This window comes from Bos indicus x Bos taurus, chromosome 17 (genome assembly GCF_003369695.1).
Source record: "Bos indicus x Bos taurus breed Angus x Brahman F1 hybrid chromosome 17, Bos_hybrid_MaternalHap_v2.0, whole genome shotgun sequence".
NCBI classification, from domain to species: Eukaryota; Metazoa; Chordata; class Mammalia; order Artiodactyla; family Bovidae; genus Bos; species Bos indicus x Bos taurus.
The window spans coordinates 24,752,694-24,779,616 of record NC_040092.1 but is presented as its reverse complement, the minus strand read 5'-3'; the positions used below and the strand labels follow the sequence as shown (position 1 = coordinate 24,779,616).

Below are 26,923 nucleotides of genomic sequence, written 5' to 3'. Positions count from 1 at the left end.
TTGACTCTGTAATGTCAGAGAAGTGTAGATATGATCAAAGATGGAATGGGAATGTGTCCATTCAAGGGATGTGCAGCAAAAGGGGCAGGAATTATGTAACTCTCAGGAAGCAGTTGGCAATTAAAAGCCACAGCAAATGCTCTGAGTCTGTGGTCACTTCAGACATCCAGAAGTATTAGAACTAATTCATTCTACCTGCTGTCTCTAATGAGCCAGGAGAAAGAAAGAATGGAAGGAAGGGAGGGAGGAAAGAAGGAAAGAAAAAGGGGAAGAAAGAAAGAGCAAAAGAAAGCAAGCAAGCTTAGGGTGTAAGCTATCTGTCATTGACTCAGAGGTGTAATCATCAGAAATATGATCATTCTTAGTAATATTAGAATCATCATTATTAAATCTCAAAAGATTATGTCTTATTTATAAACTTGTACTCTGCATCCAAACACTGATTAAATGATCTGAGGATACCAAATGTTGAAGACACTGTACCCCAAAACAAAATCCACCCTTTATGCAACTCTGTATATCTTGAATCATCATCAGTGCTAAAGAGTCAATATTTGTGGAATTAATGAATCAATCTATATCATCTCATCCTAGCTCTCTAATGTACATTGCAAAATTGGGGAAACTTAGGCATATTTTTCACGATTTCTAAAAATGGGAAGGCAGGCAGTACTCAGATGGGAATGATACATGTGGTCCTCTGGATGCTGTTCCAGCCTGTCTCTCTACTATCCTACCACACTGTAATCCCACCGGAGAACTGTCTCTCACTCACTGTCTCTCACCGCATCCCCAGAACGTCTCAAACTGCAGTCTGTGGACCACCCAGGAATCTATCACACTATCCCTATTTGTCGAGAAGGAGGCAATGACATGTGACTATGTCATGCATTTTTTTAGATGTATTTATTCTTGGTCATGCTGGGTCTTTGTTGCTGCACACGGACTTTCTCTAGTGGAAACAAGCAGAGGCTACTTTTCATTGCAGTGTGTGGGCTTCTCATTGCGGAGGCTTCTCTTTTTGTGGAGCACAGGCTCTAGGCTCTCAGGCTTCAGTAGTTGCACCACATGGGCTCAGTCATTGTGGCTGGAGGGCTCTAGAGCACTGAGTTAGTAGTTGTGGCGCTCAGGCTCCGTTGCTCTGCAACATGTGGGATCTTCCAGGACCAGGGGTCAAAACAGTGTCCCTTGCATTGCAAGATGGATTCTTAACCACTGGACCACCAAGGAAGCCCAGACTTCAAGCATTTTAAATATAAGATGAATTATGGTTTTCAGAGAAAATTGTGACACTGAGAGAAGAACCAGAAACTTAGTAAATATTCTGAATAAATCTTGCCTAGAATGGGCAGCTGTGATGTATCATCTTCTGACTTTTAATTGGCTCCACTCCTGCAAAATACATTTCCTATGTCACTTTCCAGTCTGTGAAATGACTCCCAACTGAAATAAGAGCCAACATCATCCCGGGCACACAGGAGAAGGTGCAGGACCACCATCCCCACCTCCAGAGTCATCCCAATAAACTCCACCTGATACCTCTATCTCTATCACTGATTCTCAACTAAAATGATTGGGTTCCCAGGAACTCCTGTTCTTGGCTGGCAGTGGTGGTCACCACCAGCCAAGCCTGGGGTTCTTTGAAAAGTCACCTTCCTTCCTTCTGATTTGGCAGTTTTGAAAAACATTTGTTAATTTTTCAGATGCAATCTTTTCTTATCTGTTTACAAGTGTGAAAATTCCTCACCAGGTCAGCTTCTGAGAATCATTAAGGAAAACACAGAAAAGTCAAAGGTAGAAATAAATAATTGGTATACACAGCTGTCCTTCCAATCTTGCCTTCAGAACCTAGGAGGTTGTGGCATTTCACTGGGACCTGAACGCTGAGTTCCAGCTTCAGAGGGGGAGACAGAAAAGCTTCAGAACATCAGTTTCCATGTATGTAGGCAGAAATCCCTGATTCCATCATATTCAGACTCTGTATACTACAGGCAGCACCACATTTAAAGTCCATGATCGGTGATCATCAACTCTCCCAAGGATGTTGTACAGCCATCTCTGTGGTCTATACATCATCGTGTCTGAATCCTTCTTTTCTCCCAGTGCTGGGCACCAGGCTGGATACAAAGTTGGTGCATTAAGCCACGTGCAATCAGGACACCAGAAACCAAGGCAAAGCCTCCACAGAGGGAATTTAAGGTGTGGGACTGCTGTCAAATAGCTGAAAGGGCCAAGCGGAGATTGCGAAAGAATTGAGACATTAGCAGCAATGGGCAGCAAGCACCATGAGTAGTAGGTCTGGAAGGATGAATGGATGAGGTGATATCTCCAGAACCACGGAGTCACCCAGCCCCTACCAGAGATGCTGTCCTGAGCACAGAGAGAGTGAGGTGTGAGGATTTGAGGTACAGTGTAACTATAGGTTACAATCCTGTATCATATTATTGGATCTCCCCCAGTATCCCCATCCCTCTCCAGCCCCACCAGTGCCTCCACTTGGCTGAACCTACTTGGAAGCCAGCTGACCATGAAGCCTGGGAATGGTTTGCAAAGACCTGTGATTCAGAGCAGTGCTGGTGGGGTAGCAGGGGAGTGAGTCATAGGAGGAAATTCCAGGCACCCAGGATATAACTTCCACGTTACATAAGAGAGAGAGAGCCTTCCTCCCAGAATCCTGATTCTCCCCTTGGATGCTCCAGAACCCCTCTGGCTGGGAGACCTCTTTCACCTCCTGGTTAGAAAACGCCCTTGCAGCAATGGTTGGAGAGCCTCACAAAGGCAGCCATTCCAAGACAAAGAACTGGTGACTGCAGTGCCTTCCCACTGGAGCCCAGACCTATCTCAGGCCCCACCTGGGGGATTTTTGAGCACATTCTTGGTGCTCCTGCCTTACTGGGCAGAAGGTTAAGAGGACTGCAGAATTAACAACCCAACTGCCCCTGCTTCCCCTCCCCTGACACTAATCAAAAGGCAGATTGACAATGCATCACCACCTCAGCTGATGGTATTTTCAAGTTGGCAGGAATATGGGAAAACGCTCTATTTCAACACCCTGTCACCCCATAACAGAGAGACTGGAGCACCTCACAGGAAAAGTCCCATCTACAGAAAAGCCCATCTACAGAAGCCCAGAGTGCACTGCTTGTTTGCTTTAAAGTGAATTGATTAAGGAAATTCCCTGGGAGTCCAGTGATTAAGACTCTGTGCTCCCACTGCAGGGGGCACAGGTTAGATCCCTGGTCAGGGAAATAAGATCTCACCAAGCCGGGGGCACAGCTAAAAAAAGATATTTAAAAAAATTTTTTGAAAACTATATAGAAATTTAAATATTTCATATAATTCATAAAGCAAATTGACTTCAAAAGTAATTTGATTCAAAGGTACATAGGATGAATGAGATGTGAGGATTGAAGGTAAAATGTGACTACAGGTGACAACACGGGGTTGTATCCATGAAATTTGCTAAGAGAGTAGAAACTTAAATGGTCACAAAAAAAATAAATAATAAACAAAGATAAATATGTGAGGTGATGGATGTGTTAATTAACTAGATTGCAGAATCCTTTCACAATGTGTATGTATATCAAATCACCACATGTGTACTTTTAATATCTTATAATATTATACCTCAATAAAGCTGGAAATTACAAAAGGCACAGAGTAACTAAATAATGAAATTAAAGGCATATGGATTTGGATTGATGATATACAGATATGTTACAAAGGTGCCTTTGTTAACCAAGCACAGGCCAACAGCAGATTCAATGCCGGAAGCCTGGCCTTCCCTTTCAGTTCAGTTCAGTTCAGTTGCTCAGTCGTGTCCGACTCTTTGCGTCCCCATGAATCGCAGCACACCAGGCCTCCCTGTCCATCAACCAACTCCCGGAGTTCACTCAAACTCATGTCCATTGAGTTGGTGATGCCATCCAGCCATCTCATCCTCTGTTGTCCCCTTCTCCTCCTGCCTTCAATCTTTCCCAGCATCAGGGTCTTTTCCAATGAGTCAGTTCTTCACATTGGGTGGCCAAAGTATTGGAGTTTCAGCTTCAGCATCAGTCCTTCCAATGAATATTCAGGACTGATTTCCTTTAGGATGGACCTTTAGTTGCTGTATACTGGGCATGTCTGGAGGGAGGGTCCCAGGAAGGGGTCTGGGGTAGCCAAACAGATAATCTGTCCATCTCAAGATCCTTAGTTGAATCACATCTGTAACGTTCCCATTCCTATTCAAGCAATATAGTCTCTGGTTCCAGGGCTTAGGATGTGGACATCTTGTGGGATGGTGGGGAGACATTTTATCTCATTCAAAAGCAAATGCTGGAACCTCCCTGGTGGTCCAGTGGCTAAGACTCCACCCTCCCCATGCAGGGGCTCCAGGTTCAATCCCTGCACAGTGAACTAGATCCCATGTGCCACAACTAAGACTCAGCACAGCTAAATAAATAAAAATAAATAGTTTTTTAAAAAACAAATTGAGTGATTATTTTAGAACAAGCTCTTTAAAAGCACTGCAGATGCAAAGAGGGAAAGGTGGGGTGTTTGCCTTCAGTCAGCTCAGAGGTTTAGTAGAGAAAAAGCTAGGTCAACAAAGCAATCACAAAGCAGTAAATTACGGTCATAGTAGCACGGGGATGTAAATATGGGATGCCTAAATCTGGAAGAATGAAAGGAATCATGGCATCTGTGCAGATGCTGGCCAGGAAATGTGGAGACAGTGCTAGAAATGGAAAGTCATGATTTCTAAATGATCACACTCAAGTTAGTTCTGACAGCAATTGTCAGTCACACTTAAAGCTAGGGTGGTAGGAGGGTGTTGGATGGAGTGGGATACTTTCACTGTCTTAGGTGTCTCACAACGCTTATAAGTTACAAGAAGAAAAAGTAGGAAGTCTGGGGTGAAGAAATCAAACCACACCTTGACCAGGGGTGATCGAAATTAACATCACGAATGAGGGGCAAATGGATGTCCCATACCTGTGGATGGAATTCTCCCAAGAAGGATACAGCATCCCCTGGGCAGCATCCCAGATGGGAAGGCATAGAGTTATCTAATCATGAGGAAACTGTTAGATTGGCCCCAAATGGGGAACATCCTATTTTTACAAATTGGCAGATTCCTCAAAAATGTCAATATTGTGAAAGAGAACAAAAGGTCAAGGAAATGTTCCAAGTTGTTCAACCTATTCTTCTTCAAATTCATTTCTCATTTAGGTTATTACAGAATATTGAGCAGAGTTCCCTGTGCTATACTGTGGATTCTTGTTGGTTATCTATTTTAAACATAGCAGTGTGTACACTGTCCATCCCATACTCCCTCCTGACCACTATCCTTCCCTCCCTGTAACCATACATTCATTTGCTGAGTCTGCTTTCTAAATAAGTTCATTTGTATCATTTTTTAAATTCTGAATGGCAACCCACTCCAATATTCTTTCCCTGGGAAAGTCCCAGAGACAGGGGAGCCTGGCAGGCTACAGTCCATGGGATCTCAAAGAGTCAAATACAACTGAGCATGTGCACACACACATGCACACACACACACACACACACACACACACACACACACACGTGATATCATATGATGAAATGTTCCAAATTAAAGAAAAACTATGACACCTGATGCAATGCCCAATCTAAGACTCCAGGCTCTTGTCCTGGAGAGAAAAAATAATTATGAAAACGTTCTTGGGATATGAATGGAAGATCAGACGAATTTAACTGAAAGGTTGTTTCTTGAATTTGATAACTATACTATAGTTATCATGGCCCATTGCTCTTAAATACTCAAATATGAATTTCTCAAGAATATCCTTGCTCTTGACAAATTCATACTTGAGTATCTAAGAACAATGGGCCATGATGTATGTAACTCACTCTCATATTGTTCAAAAAGAAATTGTGGATAGATGTTAGATTATAGATGAATAGGAGATGATTAATAAATTGATGATAGATAGTGGAGTCATGATTAGAACACATTATGGCAAATGGGTGAAATATTGGCAGTAGATGAATGTAGGTCAAGAAAACTCTTTGTATTATCATTTGTTGTTTAATTTTAGTTATTTATTTTTGGCTATGCTGGGTCTTCGTTGCTCCTCAGGCTTTTCTTTAGTTGCAGAGAGTGGTGGCTACTCTCTAGTTGGGGTGCACGGGCTTCTCATGGTGGTGGCTTCTCTTGTTGCCAGAGTGTGGCTAGAGCCGTAGGCTCAGAACACAGGGTCAGTAGATGTGGTGCAGGGGCTTAGGTGCTCTGCAGCATGTCGGATCTTCCTAGACCAGGGATCAAACCAGTGTCTCCTGCATTGGCATTGAATTCTTTACCACTGAGCCACCAGGGAAGCCCTCTTTGTATTGCTGTTGCAGCTTTCCTATAAACTTGACATTATTTCCAAATGAAAAGCAATTTTTAATGAACACAGTGTAAACTCAGACTCCAGACTTGCCTGGGATTGAGTCTCAGCTGTACCCTCTCATTCTCTCTGTTAACTTCAGCCCATTTTGTGATTCCCCTGAGCCTCAGCTTACCCATCTGTAAAATAAGGATTCCAACAGCACCTCCCTGGTTGGACTGTGTGCAGCTCAGATGAACTAATTCATGTGAAGCCCCTGGAAGAGGATTCTGTGCTCAGCAGAACTGCCTGTGTTATTATCCCCAGGAAAGGTAACATTTAACTGAGATCTGGAGGATGTGTCAAAGTTTGCCAGCTGGCTACGTACAATAAGAGCATTGCCGATTTGCAAGAAATGTTGCTGAAAACTACAGTGAGAGGTGGGATGTGGCACAAGATGGACAGATGAGGAGCGGCCAGACTATGAAGTGCCTCTCGCCCACACAAAGGAAGGTTGTTAGTTGTTCTATAGTGTGGTTAGCGTTTGAGTGATTAATGTAGGTCCAGACAGGTGAGTTGGAGAAGGAAATGGCAACCCCCTCAAGTACTCTTGCCTGGAAAATTCCATGAACAAAGGAGTCTGGTAGGCTATAGTCCATGGGATTGCAAAGAGTTGGACACGACTGAGCAACTTCACTTCAATTCACACAGGTGAGTGGTGGCATAAAATTTGCAATTCTCAAAGACCACCCTGGCCATCGTAGAAAATGGATCTGACCAATCGAAATAACAGGCCAGCAAGTCATTAAGGATGGTGACCATCCAGGGAACAGATAATGAGAACTGGAACCAGGGAAACTGCAGGAAGGCCAAATGGGAGGAAAGGATTTGGAGATATCTGGTAGATACAGTCAGTAGAATCTGCAGTTTGAGTGACGTGATTTGGTGGGTGGTGAGGAAACATCAAGAATGCCTGCCCAACTCTTATGCTGTTTGTGGAAATGTTGGTTCGTACAGCCACTGTAGAAAACAGGACAGAGGTTCCTGCTGCTGCTGCTGCTGCTAAGTCGCTCAGTCGTGTCCGACTCTGTGCGACCCCATTGACAGCAGCCCACCAGGCTCTGCCGTCCCTGGGATTTTCCAGGCAAGAATACTGGAGTGGGTTGCCTTTGGCTTCTCTGACAGAGGTTCCTAAAAAACCTAAAAATAGAGTTACTGTATGATCCAGCCATCCTACTCCAGGGCATATATATCCAGACAAAACTGTAACTTAAAAAATATACGCAAGCTTATGTTCAGAGCAGCACTGTTCACAACAGCCAAGACATGGAAACAACCTAAATGACCATCAACAGATGAGTGGATAAAGTCTGTATGACTGGTACAGACATACAACGGAATATTACTCAGCCATAAAAAGAACACAATGATGCCATTTGCAGCAAAGCAAATGGACCTAGAGACTATCACGCTAAGTGAAGTCAGTCAGAAAGAGCAAGACAAATATCATAGCATACCACTTATAAATGGGATCTGAAACGTGACACAAATGAACTTATCTATGAAACTGACAGACTCACAGACATAGAAAACAGATTTGTGGTTGTCAAGGGGTAAGGAAGGATTGAGAATTTAGGACTAGCAGATGCAAACTAGTATATATAGGGTGGATAAACAAGATCCTACTGTGTAGCACAGGGAACTATATCTAATATTCTGTGATAAATGAGAATGGAGAAGAATATGAAAAAGAATGTGTACATAACTGAACACCTAAAATGAACACAACATTGTAAATCAGCTATTGTTGCTGTTTAGTTACCAAATCACGTCCCACTCTGCGACCCCATGGACTGCAGTGTGCCAGACCTCCCTGTCCCTCACCATCTGCCGAAGTTTGCCCAAGTTCATGTCCATTGCATCGGTGATGCCAGCCAGCCATGTCCTCCTCTGATGCCCTCTTCTCCTTTGGCCCTCAATCTTTCTCAGCATCAGGGACTTTTCCAATGAGTCAGCTGTTCGTATCAGATGACCAAAATACTGGAGCTTCAGCCTCAGCATCAGTCCTTTCAATGAATGAAAATTCAGGGTTGATCTCCCTTAAGATAGACTGATTTGATTTCCTTGCTGTCCAAGAGATTTTCAGGAGTCTTCTCCAGCACCAGTTTGAAGACATCAATTGTTTTATGGTTCAGGTCTCACAACCATATGTGACCGCTGGGAAGACCATAGCCTTGACTGTATGGACCTTTGTCAGCAGAGTAATGTCTCTGCTTTTCAACACACTGTCTAGGTTTATCATAACTTTCTTGCCAAGAAGCAATTATTTCCTGATTTCATGGCCGCAGTCACTATCCACAGTTATTTTAGAGCCCAAGAAGAGAAAATTTGTCACTACTTCCACCTTTTCCCCTTCTATTTGCCATGAAGTAATGGGGCTGGAAGTAATGGATCTTCATTTTTTTTAATATTTAGTTTTAAGCCAGCTCTTACACTCTCCTCCTTCACCCTCATCAAGAGGTTCTTTAGTTCCTCTTCGCTTTCTGCCATTAGAGTGGTATCATCCACATATGTGAGGTTTTTGATATTTGTCCTGCCTATCTTGATTCCAGCTTGTAACTCATCCAGCCTGGCATTTCTCATGATGTGAGAAATCAACTATACTTCAGTGATTTTTTTTTTTAAATGAATGCCTTTCCAGGCTTCTGGCTTGGAAAATGGCAGGAGGAGCTGGTTTGGGGTGGAGGATGTGCAGTTGTCATCCTGAAAAGTCCTAAAGGCTGTAGATGGACTCCATTGGCCCACAGTGTGGAGGCAGAAGGGTTCAAAATGCTTCTGCTGGGTCCTGGCTATTATCATTTCTCCCAACTGTACAGATTTGTTGGTTTTAGCTTACCTACTTCTTGATACAGTCAACAATTATCTGGAAATGGTCTTATGTTGTGAAGTGGACAATACTTTATAGTGGATGAATAGCATAAATGGAAGAAAAACCATTGAATGTATTAAATTCTTTCCAAAAATTGCACAATAAAAAAAAATTGAAAAATTTTGGAAACAATGCATTTGAGGTGCCCTAAGAACATCAAACCTCTAGATGAAACTGAATGAGGAGAGTGAAAAAGTTGCCTTAAAGCTCAACATTCCGAAAACTAAGATCATGGCATCTAGTCCCGTCACTTCATGGGAAATAGATGGCAAAACAGTGGAAACAGTGTCAGACTTTATTTTGGGGGGCTCCAAAATCACTACAGATGGTGACCGCAGCCATGAAATTAAAAGATGCTTACTCCTTGGAAGGGAAGTTATGATGGCAACCCACTCCAGTACTCTTGCCTGGAGAATCCCATGGACGGAGGAGCCTGGTGGACTACAGTCCATGGGGTCGCAAAGAGTCGGACACGACTGAGCAACTTCACTCACTCACTCAGATAGTATATTGAAAAGCAGAGATATTACTTTGCCAACAAAGGTCCGTCTAGTCAAAGCTATGGTTTTTCCAGTGGTCATGTATGGATGTGAGAGTTGGACTGTGAAGAAGGCTGAGCGCCAAAGAATTGATGCTTTTGAACTGTGGTGTTGGAGAAGACTCTTGAGAGTCCCTTGGACTGCAAGGAGATCCAACCAATCCATCCTAAAGGAGATCAGTCCTGGGTGTTCATTGGAAGGACTGATGCTAAAGCTGAAACTCCAATACTTTGGCCACCTCATGTGAAGAGTTGACTCATTGGAAAAGACCCTGATGCTGGGAGGGATTGGGGGCAGGAGGAAAAGGGGATGACAGAGGATGAGATGGTTGGATGGCATCACCAACTCGATGGACATGAGTTTGAGTGAACTCCAAGAGTTGGTGATGGACAGGGAGGCCTGGCCTGCTGTGATTCATGGGGTTGCAAAGAGTTGGACACGACTGAGTGACTGAACTGAACTGAAGGACATCAGATGGAAATGTCCAGTGGTCTGTTGGCTGAGCCCAGAGCTCAGTGTCAGAGACAGAGATTCAGAGTTATCACCATCACCTTGATGACAATGCTGTTGTGTATGACATCACCAGGTAAGGTGACTCTGAAGATCAGTGGTGGGTTCTTTTCATTTGATGAAATCTGGGATTCTTTCCTGGAAGCCCACTTGCACTAAAAAATATTCATGTAAATTTAAGGAATGACCCTGGAAGTCATCCCTGAAGTCCCTCCCTCCTTGTCCAAGTTAAAGAGCTCTTCTTGAGGTCAGGAACTCCAAGTGTGAGTGATGAGCCGTTAGTGGGTTATGAAATAGATTCAGTGGGTTTTTGACCAGAATTAGAGAAAAAAGAGAAGGGATGAAAGAATGGAATAAAGGAAAGGAAAGGCATAGAAAATACTGTCATGCATATAAGAGAAGCAAGTCTTATTTTTACAACTTTCATTTTGGTTATATGTGCCTATATATGAACACTTGTGTTTCAGTCTATATGCATACAAAATAATGCATGCATATAAATTCCTATATGTGTTTATATGTGTGTTAGTTGTTCAGTCATGTCCAACTCTTTGCAACCCTAAGACTGTTACCTACCAGGCCCCTCTATCCATGGAATTCTCCAGGCAAGAATACTTGAGTGGGTTGCCATTTCCTTCTCCAGGGGATCTTCCCGACATGGGAAGATTGAAGCCAGGTCTCCTGCATTGTGGACAGATTCTTTACCCTCTGAGCCACCCGCAAAGCCCTGTATTTATATATACAGATATATAAACACACACACACACACACACACATACCTCTTTATATCATTGCAAATGGAGCGTGCATCAATTATCTATTACTGCAGAAAAGCCAGAGTGGTTTCAAACAACAAATCATTTATATGTAAATATATTTAAATATATTGTTGTTCAGTCTCTTAAGTTGTATAAATGTAACTGCAAATTGGACTTACCTCTGCTGTGGACACACAGGTAGCTAGAGTCACCCAGCAGCCCAATCAGGGCTGGGTGGTCCCAGATGCCCCCTCACAGGTCTGAGCATCAGCCAGACTATCAGCTGGTGGCCTTGGTTCTCCTGCACCAGGCTTCTCCGCTTGGCCAACTAGGGCTTCCTCTCCAGGCACCTAGCAAGCCTCTGTGTTGTGCTCACAGATGCTACTTTGGCCAGAACAAGTTGGAAAATCATCATTTTGACATGAAGCCCAGAGTCAGTATGGAAAGGGACCCTAACCCCAAGGATCTGGCCACTGGGGGCGTGAGTGATTAGGGGCCATTAGCACAACCCCTGCTGTAGCGTGACTCGTATGTAATTCCTGGTGTGTCTTTTCCACGCTCTGCTTGTTCTCGAGTTTTAAGGCTTGTCCTTCACCCTGGTGTATCCCTGTTTTCCTTTCTGCCCACTTCTCTTCTTCATTAATTGAAATTCTGTGAGAAAACCTTGATGCTAGGTGTGGGAGAGGGTACCAAGCAAGGTGAGAAGATACCATCTTAGCCCTCAGGCCCCTGATCAGCTCTTTGAGTAGATAAGGGTCCAACAACAGAAAAGCTAAATAATGAATGGAGTGCCACTCAGCTGTCACAGGACAGCTCCAAATTAAATGTCCAGGGAATTTCTCTGGGAGCGAAAAAGTGGGCGAGGTCATAAGTATCATACTGAATGAAGTAAGTCAGACAGAGAAAGACAAATATCATGATATCACTTACATGTGGAATCTGAAAAAAAAAATAGTACAAATGAACCCATCTACAAAACAGAAATAGAGTCACAGAAGTAGAAAACAAACTTATGGTTGTTGATAAGTTGCCATCATGTCCAGCTCTTTTCGACCCCATAAACAGCAGCCTGCCAAGATTCCCTGCCTTTCACTGTCTCCAGGAGTTTGCTCAAACTCATGTCCGTTGAGTCAGTGATGCTATCTAACCATCTGATCCTCTGCCACTCCCTTCTCCTCCTTCCGTCAATCCGTCCCAGTTTCAGGGTCTTTTCCAATGAGTGGACTCTTCGCATCAGGTGGCCAAAGTATTGGAGCTTCAGCTTCAGCATCCATCATATTTCCAATGAGTATTCAGGGTTGATTTCCTTTAGGATTGACTGGTTTGATCTCTTTGCTGTCCAAGGGACTGTCTTACTAAGGAAGGTGGAGGGGATAAATTGAGAGATTGCAATTGACATATGCACACTACAGTATATAAAATAGATAACTAATAAAGACCTACTCTATGGCAGAGGGAACTCTGTTCAATATTCTGTAATGATCTAGATGGGAGTAGAATCTAAAGAGTCAATACATGTGTATGCATAAGTGATTCACTTTGCTGTACAGCAGAAACTAACACAATGTTGTAAATCAACTATACTCCAATAGAAATTAATTACCATTAAAATAAATTTAAATATATATATATATATTTTTTTTTTTTTTTTAAGTCATGCAACCAAATCCAGGCAGCATCAGACTCCCTCCTGCAGGACCTTGGAAAGTTGATATTTTTTTTTCCCCTCTCTCTTTTCCTAACTGAACTGGGACTCATCTTTCCTGCTTCCTGCAAGCTTCAGCAATAATGCAAAAAAAAAAAGTCAGTGTTTGGGCAAGGGGAGGATTTTAATGTGCTCTTACTAAAATAGTCAGGGCTGCTGTTTACAGCACTAGAAATCAGCACCCAAGTTTAAGTCTGGGGGCAGCCATTTGTCTTCAGAATGAAGGTGGGGTCACTGGTGTGGGTGCTATGATTAGAGACACAGCAGAAGCTGAAGAAGGGGCTTCCCGTTACAATATTTCACGGTTTCCAGTCTCTGTGTTGATGGTGATGAACAATGGCAGTGTGAGAAGATTCTATTTGTCAACATGTTTTTTGCTGTTGGTTTTTACGGCTGGTTTAGAGATCACAGAGTCCCAGCCTGCTTTCTTATGGCTCTTTTCTTCTCCAATATCCTAAACTAAATAAATGTCATGATGCCAGCTTTATATTCTAAGTCAGAGGTTGCCGGTTTGAGGTCCTTGGGTTACGTGCAGCCATTACACACATTGTGTTTGGCCTTAAAGTTTTTAATATTGGCCAAAATTTTGAAATCTGGGATTGTTATATTAAAAGTTGCATTTAAAATGGGATTTATAGCTTTTTTTAGAAAATAAAATAGCTGGCAACAGTGACCCCTTTTTTTAACAGGGCAACAGTCAGATAATCTTAACAGCTATTCTTCTTCTGCCTGGGAGAGAGCTTTATAGTTTACACTTAACGTGTCTATTTATATTATGTATATATACTCTCTGTAGTTATTGGACTTTGGTGACCCCCAAATTCAATTAAAAATTTTAGGGAAAAATTTAGAAACCAGCATTCCTGAAACAGAAGGAAGCTGTATTTGTATTTGGGGATCAGATTAGGGTCACACGTGGCTTGAAATAACAAGGATCTGACAGTAGCAACATGTAGAAGAACCAAGTTCTATTTTTAGGGCTGGACTTGTGACAAGGAGTCCAGAGGTTCGAGTCCAGAGTTGTTGCAGCTGTTTAGCAATGATAACAGGGAGCCGTCTCTTCCTCCTTTTTTGCAGCACCGTCTTTAGCATGATGGTTTTGTTGCTCAGGTCTGTTGCCTCGTGGTCACAAGATGGTTGCCACACCTCCAGCCACAAGTCTACATTCTAAGTAGGAAAAAGAATGAAGCAGGAAGGGGCACAGGCTATATCAGGGAAGCAAAACATTTCCAGAACTGAACAGCCTGCTTCTTATTGTCCAAAAGGTATCACATAGCCGCAGGCATCTTCAAGGAAGATTAGAAAGGTGGAAAGACACTGCGGCACTGAGCACTGTAGGGGCAGAAAGGGGTGAACACCAGACTTGAAGAGGGCGAATATAATATGGGACGTGCAGTCACTGAGACTTGGACTCAAGGTCTGTTTTTCAGTCGCTAAGTCGTGGCTGACTCTTTGTGACCCCACAGACTGCAGCACGCCAGGTTACTCTGTCTTTCACCATTGGCTTGGGACAAATCTCTTTTTGTCTCTTTATTAAATATCAATGAAAATGAAAATTGTTGCTTTTAATTGACAAGAGAAACAATTGCTCATAATTTAACTATTTTAAAGTTGTAAGTATGAGAACTGCATTCCTATTTCCTTAAGACTGACTGCTATAAATTTAGGAATGTAAGATATAGATAATATAAATATATTATATAGAGATATATTATTATATTATTATTACATTATGCAATTATATACACAGTATATAATTTATATTTTATTATATGTATATTATGTGTATATGATATGTTATACATTTTATATGTACATGTATATAGTAATATAGAGAGAGATCTCCCTGTAGCTCAAACAGTAAAGAATCTGCCTTTGATGCAGGAAACTAGAATTCGATCCCTGGGTCGGGAAGATCCTCTGGAGAAGGGAATGGCAATCCACTCCAGTATTCTTGCCTGGAGAATTCCATGAACAGAGGAGCCTGGCGGGCTATAGTTCATGGGGTAGCAAAGAGTCGGAAATGACTGAGCGACTAACTTACACATAGTTAAGTGTGTGTATATATATATATATATATATATATACACACACACACATATTTCCACATATATAAGTTCCTAAATTTATAGCAGTCAGTCTTAAGGAAATAGGAATGCAGTTCTCATAGTTACAATTCTAAAATAGTTAAATTATGAGTAATTGTTTCTCTTGTCAATTAAAAGCAACAATTTTCATTTTCATTGATATTTATAAACAGACAAAAAGAGATTTGTCCCAATATAATATATATAATATATATATATATATTAGTAATGTGTGTGTATATATTTTTCCTACTACTTTGCAAACAGATTCCTGGCAAACATATTTAAAGGAAAGCATTTCTATAAGAGCAATAGAATTATACTAGCTTTCCTTTCCCTTAAAAATCCTTTTTAAATTACTCATTGCAAGTAAAAACGAGAGTGAAGGTAGGATAAAATTTCAAATTCAACTCTTTTGTACACAGAGCATAATTGCTCTATACCCATGAATCTTTGCAGTCTTGATTTCAAGTTTGGGGTGGCTAAATGAGAAAGCATTCAAGTGAAGCCTAGCTAAAAATTCAGTGTTTGTCCTCCTGCAAAAGTTTGAAAATATTAAGAAAATATTTGCTTTTAATTTTGGTTAGTTCATTGAAAGTGTCCAAGAGCAAAGATTATGTGCTCTTAGTAGGAATTTAATTATTAGAGCAAGTTACTGGGGTCTAATGAAAATTCAGGAAAATAGAGCTGGTTGTTATTTAAGCATAAAGTTGTCAGCGTTGCTTGGTGATTTCTTTTTCATGACTTTTTCATTAAACATATTTTGAGTATGCTGGGTTCTGACACCTGCTCACCACCTGCAATTTTTAGGAGACTCTCTAACATGAGGGTGCCAGTTTCTTCTCAAAGCAGGCATCTTTGGACCCCCAAAGCAGGAAAATGCACTGGAATCTGGAATACCGCTCCAAAGTGTTCTGAGTTCATACACACTTATGCAATCATGTATGTGACACATGGATTTCCCTGGTGGCTCAGACGGTAAAGAATCCGCCTGCAATGCGGGAGACATGGGTTTGATCCCTGGGTCAGGAAGATCCCCTGGAGAAGGGAATGGCGACCCACTCCAGTATTCTTGCCTGGAGAATCCATGGACAGAGGAGCCTGATGGGCTACAGTCCATGAGGTCACAAAGAGTCGGACATGACTGAAGTAACTTAAGCATGTACACACGTGATGAATATAACTATAAATATAATGTAATTGCACGGAAAGACACAATTTGTGTTTCTGTTTCTCATTAGTAATTTTTGTTATCTGTATGTCACAGTGTTCCAGGTAGATCAACTGAACAAGTGTTTAGGTGACTGCTATCAACCCAAATGCACATAAAACACTCGGGGGCATTACGATGCTCATGCCTGGGCCCCACTCTTGTCCAGTTGAATCAGAACCTCTTGGCATGGGCCCTGGGAATTGGCTTTTTTTCTTTTTTTGGCTGCTCTGTATAGCATGTGTGATCTTAGTTCCCCAGTAGGGATCGAACCCGCATTCCCTGCAGTGAAAGCACAGAGTCTTAATGACTGGACCACTGGGGAAGCCCAGGAATTTGCCTTCTTAAAGCTATCCAGATGATTTTAATGGGTGGGAAAACACACTCTGGGCTCAGCCCCAGCATTTTAGTCTTAGTCAGCGTCTAAGCTGATGTGTATCCAGGATAACCGGCAGGTGTGAGGTTCTTGCTAATTTCTGCAGCAGGTGTTGGCTCACTGATTCTTTAAAGCATAGCCCCTCCCCCAGAACATCCTCCTAATCACCTTGCCACAGCCCTCACTCTCCACACCCTACCAGGCTTTACTGATCTTCGTTGAGCCTCTCACTCTCTGACACTGTGCTCTGAATCTGTTTCTTTCTTTAAAAAAAAAAAATTATTTCTTTACTTGGCAGCACCAGGTCTTCGTTATGGCACAGAGGATAGTTCCCTGACCAGGGATCGAACCCCGGCCCCCTGCATTGGGTGTGCGAAGTCTTAGCCACTGGACCACCAGGAAAGCCCCTAAATCTGTCTGTCTCTGATTATTGCCCACATCCCTTCCTAGAATAAAGTTCCATGAAGACAGGGCTTTTTAGCTGTTGTCTCAAGTGTCTAGAACATTCTAGAAAGTGCTTTAGCAGGTTGGGCTCCCCTGAGAAGACCCCAAGATGGAGGTAAGCCTGCAGGATATTCCTTGGGGATCCACACCTGTGAAAGAGAGGGGCCAGAAGCACAGTAGGGAGGAGGGAGAAGCTGGGTGCATTGCAGTCTCCGGGAGGGCTCAGTGATGGGCCCCCAGGAGGACCTGGGGCTAAGTTAGAGCAAGATGGCTGGACCTCTACGCCCCCACACTGATCAGTCACCAGGTACAGGCATCCCTGGAAGGAGAGCCACCTTGGGGGAGCTGGTTTGCTTCGGCTACAGCCATCCCCTGAGGGCTGACGGTGAAGGACCATCTACTACGCACACCACTGGCACCTGAGTAAATTCACCCTTCCTTCCTTCCTGGAGATGGGGGTCTGGGGTGCGGGGGGCACATCACAGCCAGTGTCACGGTGCTCAAAACTACTTTAGAAAGTAACTTTCTGTTTCCCCATACCCCAAACAGACCTTTGATTTTCAAGCTTACAAACTTCATCTTGGAGAGTTAACCCAAGGAACAGGTTTGGAGGACTAGGGAGAGTGAAGGATGTATTTATTCATACCAGCAGGAGATGTGGGTTCAATCCTTGGGTCAGGAAGATCCCCTGGAGGAGGAAATGACAGCCCACTTCAGTATTCTTGCCTGGGAAATTCTATGGACATAGGAGCCTGGCGGGCTACAGTCCATAGGAGTGCAACGAGTCAGACACAACTTAATAACTAAAACAACACAACAAGCTGTGGACCACAGGGCTCCGTCCTGCTCAGAGCCCTCAGAGGAGGCATGCAGAAGACATCTGAGAATCATGTGTTCGTGACTCCAGGAAGGGGAGTAATTTCCTACCAGCTTCCTTCCCCTACCAGTCCAGGGCCCACCAGGGATGTTAGCTCCCTTGCACTTCAAGTATGCACTTGCCTTCCTAAGGCCAAACAGGAGGTGACCAGCTGATTTGCCCAGGACTGCCCCAGCTTAAGCACTGAAGGTCCCACATCCCAGGAAACTCTTCCATCATGGGCAACCCAGAACGGTTGGTCACCCCTTGGACAGATTCCTCCAGGCACCAGGCGGCAACCAGAGAGAAGCTTTTGGGCTAGTCCTGCAGGATGCTGATTCCAGCAGCAACCACCAAGGTTAAAATGCAGGCAAGAGCATATGAAACAGTACACAGGAGGTGTCCAGTACAAAACACCAGCCATTCTTACCCTTCCTCTTGATCAGCCAGACATCTTCATTTAGAAACATGTTGTTTTTGTTCAGTCACTAAGTCGTGTCTGAATCTTTGCAACCCCATGGACTGCAGCACACCAGGTTTCCCTGTCTGTCACCATCTCCCGGAGCTTGCTCAAACTCATGTCCCTTTTTTTTTTTTTTTTTTCGTTTCATACATGATATTATACATGTTTCAATGCCATTCTCCCAAATCCTCCCACCCTCTCCCTCTCCAACAGAGTCAGAGTATTACTCAGCCATTAAAAAGAATACATTTGAATTAGTTCTAATGAGATGGATGAAACTGGAGCCTATTATACAGAGTGAAGTAAGCCAGAAAGAAAAACACCAATACAGTATACTAATGCATATATATGGAATTTAGAAAGATGGTAACAATAACCCTGTGTACGAGACAGCAAAAGAGACAGTGATGTATAGAACTCATGTCCCTTGAGTCAGTGATGCCATCCAACCATCTCATCTTCTGTCATTCCCTTCTCCTCCTGCCTTCTATCTTTCCCAGCATCAGGGTCTTTTCCAGTGAGTCAGCTCTTCCCATCAGGAGTCGAAAGTATTGAAACGTCAGCTTCAGCATCAGTCCTTCAAATGAATATTCAGGGTTGATTTCCTTTAGGATTGACTGGTTTGATCTCCTTGCTGTCCAAGGGACTCTCAAGAGTCTTCTCTAGCACCACAATTCAAAAGCATCAATTCTTTGGCACTCAGCTTTCTTTATGGTCCAAATCTCATATCTATACATGACTGGGAAAAAACATAGCTTTGACTATATGAACCTTTAAACTTAGATGCACCAATTAGGCAAAAATCTGTTTTGCTGTGTTTGAATTAGCTGCTGCTTTTTTGGCTCAAGGACCGTTTCTGTGGCTTTCTGCTTCAACCTGGCCAAGCACCTAGGGTAAAATAGAAGCATTTTCAAAAGCCCCAGTATTTAGCAGATGCCTAGAGCGTAGGCTGTTTACATACCCTTGAAGGGCCAATTTTCTTGGGCATTTGGCTTATTTGCTTTCATCTGTGTATGCATAAGGACCAAAATTTGGCTCCTGGGAAACCTTCCGGACCTGCTGGAAGCCACCGGCTGGGCCAAGTCTCCTCACATCTGACAATTGTTGAATCTCAACCGCTATAATGAAATTAGCCTCAGATGCTCCGGGGCTGTTTGGATTTGGGATTAGTGAGGCATTTGGCATGAGGAGGCAGGAGACATTTGTGCACTGTTTCACACCATGAGCTAGTCTTTCTTTTAAAAAAAAAAAAAGTCCTAAGTTGTGGAGAACAAGTGTTCTTGGCATGCAAGTGATTGGAAATATGAAAAACTTCATCAAGGACACACATGCTCTGGTACACATGCACACCAGTACCTTTAGGGAGTATGACAGGATATAATGCAAATGTCATTCATTTTGTGAGTCCCTCTCCCTCTTGGCTCCATGATGGATGGACAGGTCTGTCATTCCTTGGTGCCAAATGTTTTTCCTCTGAATGTTTCTCTGAGGCCACCAGGTTAGTTCAGACTGCCTCCCTCCAATGTCATCCGCAACTACAGGGCATCCCACACCCCAGAATCAGATGCGATGTCTTTCTCATGACTCGTGGCATCTCAGCATCCCAGTGACAGATCTGTTAGACCTAATGACACATCTTTTCATGTACAACTTGGTCCTCTCTTGTAACTGCCTGATGCTAATAAGGAAGAGAAAAGCTCTTTCTTAAGTTTAAAAATGTAGTGCTGTTAAGAGGAAAAACTCTGTTCTAGCTCATTTTATCAGAGTCTTGAAAATGTATTAAACTAGAACCCTGAGTTAATTCAAGGAATGCTAATTCACTCCCTAATATAAATTCCTGCCACATGCGTACATATTGTGATGTAGTTATTCCCATACCATTCACCCACCAGCCCGACAGCACTGGCATATTTTTGTTCTTCAATTAGCCAGATCCCTTAGATACAGCGGAGAGGCTTACAGCGTTGAGTGGGTTCCTGTACGCGAGATGTTATCTACGCTAATTAAACTAAGATAGAAGAAACCCACCAGAGAGTTTCTTGCTGCTTCTGAGGTCTGTCCCTTCCTTATTCAAATGCTTCTGCTGGAGGAGAGGCCTGGGGGCCAGAAACTGCAACAAGATCTTGCTGGAAAAAGCAAAAGTAGAGACAACAGAGAGAAAACCAAGGTCTCAGAACCACCCAAAGATTTTTTATTATTATTATTGGAGTATAGCTGGGGCTTCCCAGGTGGCGTTAATGATAAAGAACCCGCCTGCCAATGCAGGAGACGCAACAAACGTGGGTTTGACTCCTGGGTCGGGGAGATCCTGGAGGAGAGCATGGCCCCCCACGCCAGTATCCTTATCAATGGGGGAGGGAGAACCCCATGGACAGAGGAGCCTGGTGGGCTACAGTCCAGAGGGTCACAAAGAGTCAGACACGACTGAAGCGACTTAACACATAGTTCATTTACACTGTTGTGTTAATTTCAGGTGTACAGCAAAGTGATTCAGATATATATATATGTCTTCTTTTTCATATTCTTTTCCATTATAGGTTATTATGTTTCTCTGTGCTATATAGCAGGACCTTATTTGTTGTTTATCTATTTTATGTATAGTGGCTTGTATCTGTTAATCTCAAACTCTGTAATTTATTCCCCAACCTCTCCACTTTGATGACCATAAGTTAGTTTTCTCTGTCTGTGATTCTGTTTCTGTTTTGTATATAAGTTCGTTTGTATCATTTTTCAGATTCCACATATAAGTGATATCATATGATATTTGTCTTCCTGTGTCTGATTTACTTCACTTAGTATGACCGTCCATAGGTCCACCCATGTTGCTGCAAGTGGCATTATCTTATTCTTTTTTGTGACTGAATACAAAGATTTTTAACTGGCTCTGGAGTGCCACTGAAATAGACACCACAGATACTTACATGAATATGAATGTGCGTGCTAAGTCACTTCAGTTGTGTCCGACTCTTTGCAACCCTTTGCAGCCCACCAGGCTCCTCTGTCCATGGGATTCTCCAAGCAATAGTACTGGAGTGGGTTGCCATGCTCTCCTCCAAGGGATCTTTCCAACCCAGGGATTGAACTTAGTCTCTTAGTATCCTGCATCAGCAGGCAGGTTCTTTACCACTAGTGCCACCTGGGAAGCCCATGAATAAGAGTATATAGATATAAATAGAGAGAGAGCAATTATAGATTTTAATATCAGTGCATTTCAATATTCTGTCTGTACGTCTGGCCTGGGATAACTTTAAAGCCCATGTACTTCTTGCTTTTCATTGAGCAAAAGAAAAGGAAAATTAAGATGCACTCAATGCTCAAAGCTCCTGTTACCTCACAGAGGGATGTGCTTGGGTCGAGCACAGCTGGGCAGCCAGGGCATGTCCTCCAGGAGGTCACCTGCCTTGGACACTGTGTAAATTAGCAGAAGATTGGGAAGGGCAAGGAACGCCGTGTCGATGATGTTTTGATAGGAACTCTCTGGCCAAGAAGATATCATCACATCTCTTGCCTCAGTAAGGCTATAGCAACTCAGCATCTTCACATCCTCCAAACACATTCTTTAAAACTTTTTGTTGTATGTTGGAGTATAGCTGGTTAACAGTGTTGGGATAATTTCAGGTGGGCAGCAGAGAGTATCAGCCATACATATACATGTATCCATTCTCCCCCAAACTCTCCTCCCATCCAAGCAGAGCTCCCAGTGCCATACAGTCGGTTCTTGTTGGTTGTTCGTTTTAAATGCAGCAGTGTGTACAGGTCCATCCCAAACTCCCTAACCATCCCTTCCTCCCCGCCTTCTGCACAGCAATCATTAATTCCTTCTCTAAGTCTGAGTCTGTTTCTGGTTTGTAAGTAAGATCATTTATATCATTTCTTTTTAGATTCCAAATACATTTTCATTGTGTTTTACCAAAATGTCAGTCTGTGCTAGATTGGAAATCAAAGAAAAAAAATCAACTTTCTTTATCACACAGAGATGAAGGAGCCCTGAGCTAAAAGAACTGAGTTGACACAGCTCAGACCCACTGAGCTAGTTTCTTGCTAAACTTTGGGGACGAGTTTACGGGATGTGGCTCTCAACTTCTCTGGTAGAATTTCTATTGGGAGATCATGTCCCAGAAGAGTGCTTAATGGTGGGTCTAGATTTTTCTAATATCAACATACGTAATCCCTCTAGAAATGAGCATACTTCCAGGAACACGTCCCATTATTTCTGAGCTGGGTCGCATTATCGCTCTTTGGGAACCGACAGAAGAGCATGAAACATCGTTAATAGACATCAGGCATCTCCCCGTCTCTCCCAGGCTTGTCGGGATGTGCTTCATTCCGAAGGCAAACGGTCCATTCTCCTCTCGTCTTCCTCCTGGGATTAGTTACAGCGGCAGCCACGTCATTGTAACGAGATGGGGAAATGTAATTACATTAATAGGGGGCACCAGACTTCCTCTCAGAGCAGAAACTGAGTTTATTGGCCAAACGAGAAGGGGAAGTGTTTGCAGAATGAAACATAGGTCTGTCCAGAACCGAGCAAATCCACCCAAGAAAAATGAGGGCATGCATGTGTCATCAAAAGTTGTATACCACTTATTTCACTTAGTGTGATCATCTCGAGGTCCATCCATCTTGCTGCAAATGGCATTATTTCCTTCATTTTTATGGCTGAGTAAGTCAGACCGCAAAGGACAAATGTAATATGATATCACTTAAATGTGGAATCTAAAAGAAAGTGGTACAAAGGAACTTTACAAAACAGAAGCAGACTCACGGACATAGAAAACTAACCTATAGGACTTCCCCGATGTCCCAAAAGTGGTTAAGAATCTGCCTGCCAGTGCAGGAGACCCGGGTTTGATCCCTGGTCTGGGAAGATTCCACATGCCACAGAGCAGTTAAGCCCATGTGCCACAACTACTGAGCCTGTGCTCAACAACAAGAGCAGCCACTGCAACGAGGAGCCCATGCACTCAGTGAAGACCTGGCACAGCCATAAAAAAAAAAAAAAAGATTTAAAAAATAAAAAAAAGCAAACTTATGGTTGCCAAAGGGGAAGGACTGTGGAGGGGGTATAAATTAGGAGCTTAGGGTTAACAGATATACACTGTTGTTGTTGTTCAGCCACTGAGTCGTGTCCAACTGTTTGCAACCCCATGGACTGCAGCATACCAGGCTTCCCTGTCCTTCACTGTCTCTCGGAGTTTGCTCAAACTCATGTCCAGTGAGTCGATGGTGCCATCCAATCATCTCATCCTCTGTCACCCACTTCTTCTCCTGCCATCAGTCTTTCCCAGCATCAGGATCTTTTCCAATGACTTGGCTGTTCACATCAGGTAGCCAAAGCATTGGCTTCAGCATCAGTCCTTCCAATGAATATTCAGGGTTGATTTCCTTTAGGATTGACTGGTTTGATCTCCTTGCTATCCAAGGGATTTAAGGGTCTTCTTCAGCACCCCAGTTCAAAAGCATCATACACACGACTATATATAAAATAGATAAATGACAAGGCCCCACTGTATGGTGTGATAGTTTGTAGTAACTCATGTAGGGAAAGAATCTGCATCACTTTGCTGTACACCTGAAACTAACACAGCATTGTAAAACTACACTTCAATAAAAAAATTTTTTTAATTAAAAAAGAGATGAAAAAAGAAGTTGTGTACGGGAACATTCGCAGCAGCATCACGTGTGATTGCCCAAAGCTGGAAATGAGCCAAATGCCCATCTTTAAGAGGATAGATAAACACACGGCTGTGGGTTCATATACAACACACTGCTCAAAGAGAGCAGTGAGCGTGGACACAGCCCACAGGCTTAAAGGTGAGCTAATGAAGCTGGAAAGAGGAGAGGAGACGTGGCATTGTTTCTTCTCTGGGGAGTTCTAGAAGACGCAAAACTAACCCCTGGGAAGAAAAGCCAAACTAATTGTGAATGGTTCGGGGAGTGATGAAGAGAAGGAGGAGGGAGACTTTGAGAGGGCTGCGGTGATCTGGAGTTGGGAGGCTGTACAGGTGTGTACACACACAGGCGTCCACCGAGTTGTACAGGTAAGATGTGTGCACATTCAGGTAGTAAGTTATGACTCAACTTTTATTAACTACCTGTGTGTGCAGGTAAGACTTGGAGGTCCAAGATGTGGGTGATACTGATCCTCCTGGGGCCAGGTGGGCACTTTGGACAATCTCTCCATCCTTCTTTATTTTTTATGATCTTGGCATTTTTGAAGGGTCCCAGTCAGAAACATTGTAGAGAGTTTCCCGATATGGGTCTGTCTGATGTTTTCTCCTGATTAGAGGTTAGCTTTCTGGGAAACACAGCACAGAAATGAGGTGATGTGATATCAGTATGCTTTCTTCCCGGCGATGTTCACTTTGATTATGTGGCTAAGGTAGTGTCAGCCAGGTTTCTCCACTGTGAAGTTATTTCTTTCCCTTTGCAGTTAATCTCGGGGTAGTATCCTGATAGCATGCAAATATCCCATTTCTCCTTAGATGTTCACCCGCTGACATTAACATCACCCAGGGATGTTGCCTTCAGCCCTTCCTCCCCACAATCCACACCTCACCAAGTAGTCAAAATGGCTTTTAAACATGTAAGTCAGCTGTATCACTCCCATGCAGAAAGCATCCTGATGGCCTTTTGCAGTGGTTTTGTATGGTTTTACTAAAATCTAACCTTCTCACTTTAACCTTTCAGGCCTTGTATGATCTGGCCCTGCCAAATTCCTCTCACCCACATTGCCTCTCTCCCTTCCGCTTCGGTCATCCTATTCTGCATTTGGTTTATTTCTTCGAGATTTCATGCTCATTTCTGTTGTCTGACTTTTACACTTGCTTTTCCCTCTTCCTAAATACCCTCTGCTCAGGTCCTCTCATGGTTGACCCATGACTTAGGATTCAGATCTTAGTTAAAGTATTGCCTCCTTCCCCATCTCTATTACCTTTCTCATTCTTCTGTGGCCAAGTGTGGGGTTCTACTTCATTTTCTCAAATCCCACCATTATCTGAATGCATGTCTTTGCCCCAATGATACCATAAGTTTCTTCTTTTTATTATTTATGTTTGACTATGCTGGGTCTTCTTTGTTGCGTGTGGGCTTTCTCTAGTTGCAGCAAGCAGTGGCTACTCTCATTGCAGGGGCTCCTCTTACTGTGGAGCACAGGCTCAAGGGCATGAAAGCTTCAGTAATTGGGGCTCCCAGGCTCTAGAGTGTGGGCTCAGTAATTATGGTGCATGGGTTTAGTAGCCCTTCTACATGTGAAATCTTCCCAGACGAGGGTTGAACCTGTGTCCCCTGCACTGGCTGGTGGATTCTTAACAACTGGACCACCAGGGAAGTCCACTATAAGCTTCTTCAAATCAAACATTTAATCTCTAGCATCCACTGCTTTTTTTGAAGTATAGTTAACATACAATATTGTGTTAGTTTCCAGTTTATGGCAAAGTGAATTCGGTGTTATACATATATATATATATATATATATATATATATATATATATATATATATGTGTGTGTGTGTGTATGTGTGTGTGTGGGTGTATGTGCATATATACACCATAAAATTTGTTTTCTCTGTGAATCTATTTCTGTTTTGCCAATAAATCCATTTGTATTTTTTTTAGATTCTATGTATAAGTGATATCATATGATATTTGTCTTTCTCTGTTTGACTTACCATTCACCATTTTATCTATGGTGTTGAGGACAGTACCTGGCCCCCAAAAGGTGCTCATAAAACATTGGTTGGATAAATGAATTCCTTTAATCCTGTTCATAGCTCTAGCCAACATCAGATTAAGGAGTAGTTCATTTCATCGATTCAAACAACCTTTTTCAGACTCCAAAGGACTCCTACTTCTAGCACCTCCAGATTTGGTAACATAATGCCTTCCTATAAAATCTAAGCAAGAGACACCCTTTTTAAGCCTTGTCTTCCCACACTGGAATTCTACCAATTGCTTAAGTTCAACCTCTCCTATGGCCCCCATCAGCATCCCCTCAATTACTGTGGTCAGTCTCCTGTCATGGAACAACTCATGGAAGATGCTTAAAAACAAGGGCAATATATTTGCAGCCACATGGATGGACTTGGAGGGCATTATGCTGAGTGAAATAAATCAGAGAAAGATAAATACCGTATCAAATCTCTTACATGTGGAATCTGAAAAATACAACTGACTAGTGAATATAACAGACTACTGAATATAACAAAGAACAGACTTGGAGATACTGAGGACAAACTAGTGATTACTAGTGGGGACAGTGAAGGGGGAGGGGGGAGATGGGGAAGGAGATGAAGAGGTACAATTTATTAGGCAGAAAATAAGCTACAAGGATATATTGTTCAGAATGGAGAATATAGCCAATGTTTTACAATAACTATAAATGAAGTATAACTTAAAATGGTGACTCCCTCTCTTGTATACCTGTAACATATAATGTTGTACATCAACTAGACTTCAATACATACATTAAAAAATACATAAAGTTAAAAGAAAAAACACTCTGGCAACAAGAAGACAAAAATAGCCTAAAAAAATGATTGTGCCACTCTGAACAGACTAAAAACCACTCAACTGTACATTTCAAGTAAGTGAATTGTATAGTATAAGGTCTCAATAAAGCTGTTATTTAAAACAAAATATGTGGAATCTAAAAAAAAAATGAACCTATTTACAAAACATGAATAGAATCACATTAGTAGAAAATAAGCTTACAGT

The 26,923-nt window shown here is 42.6% G+C and overlaps 1 protein-coding gene across 1 annotated transcript in view; it reads left to right on the top strand.

Moving 5' to 3' along the window:
• TMEM132D (transmembrane protein 132D) overlaps window positions 1-26,923 on the top strand; it is an 895,992-nt gene that overhangs the window by 820,351 nt on the left and 48,718 nt on the right. The gene's annotated exons all lie outside the window — the stretch shown is intronic.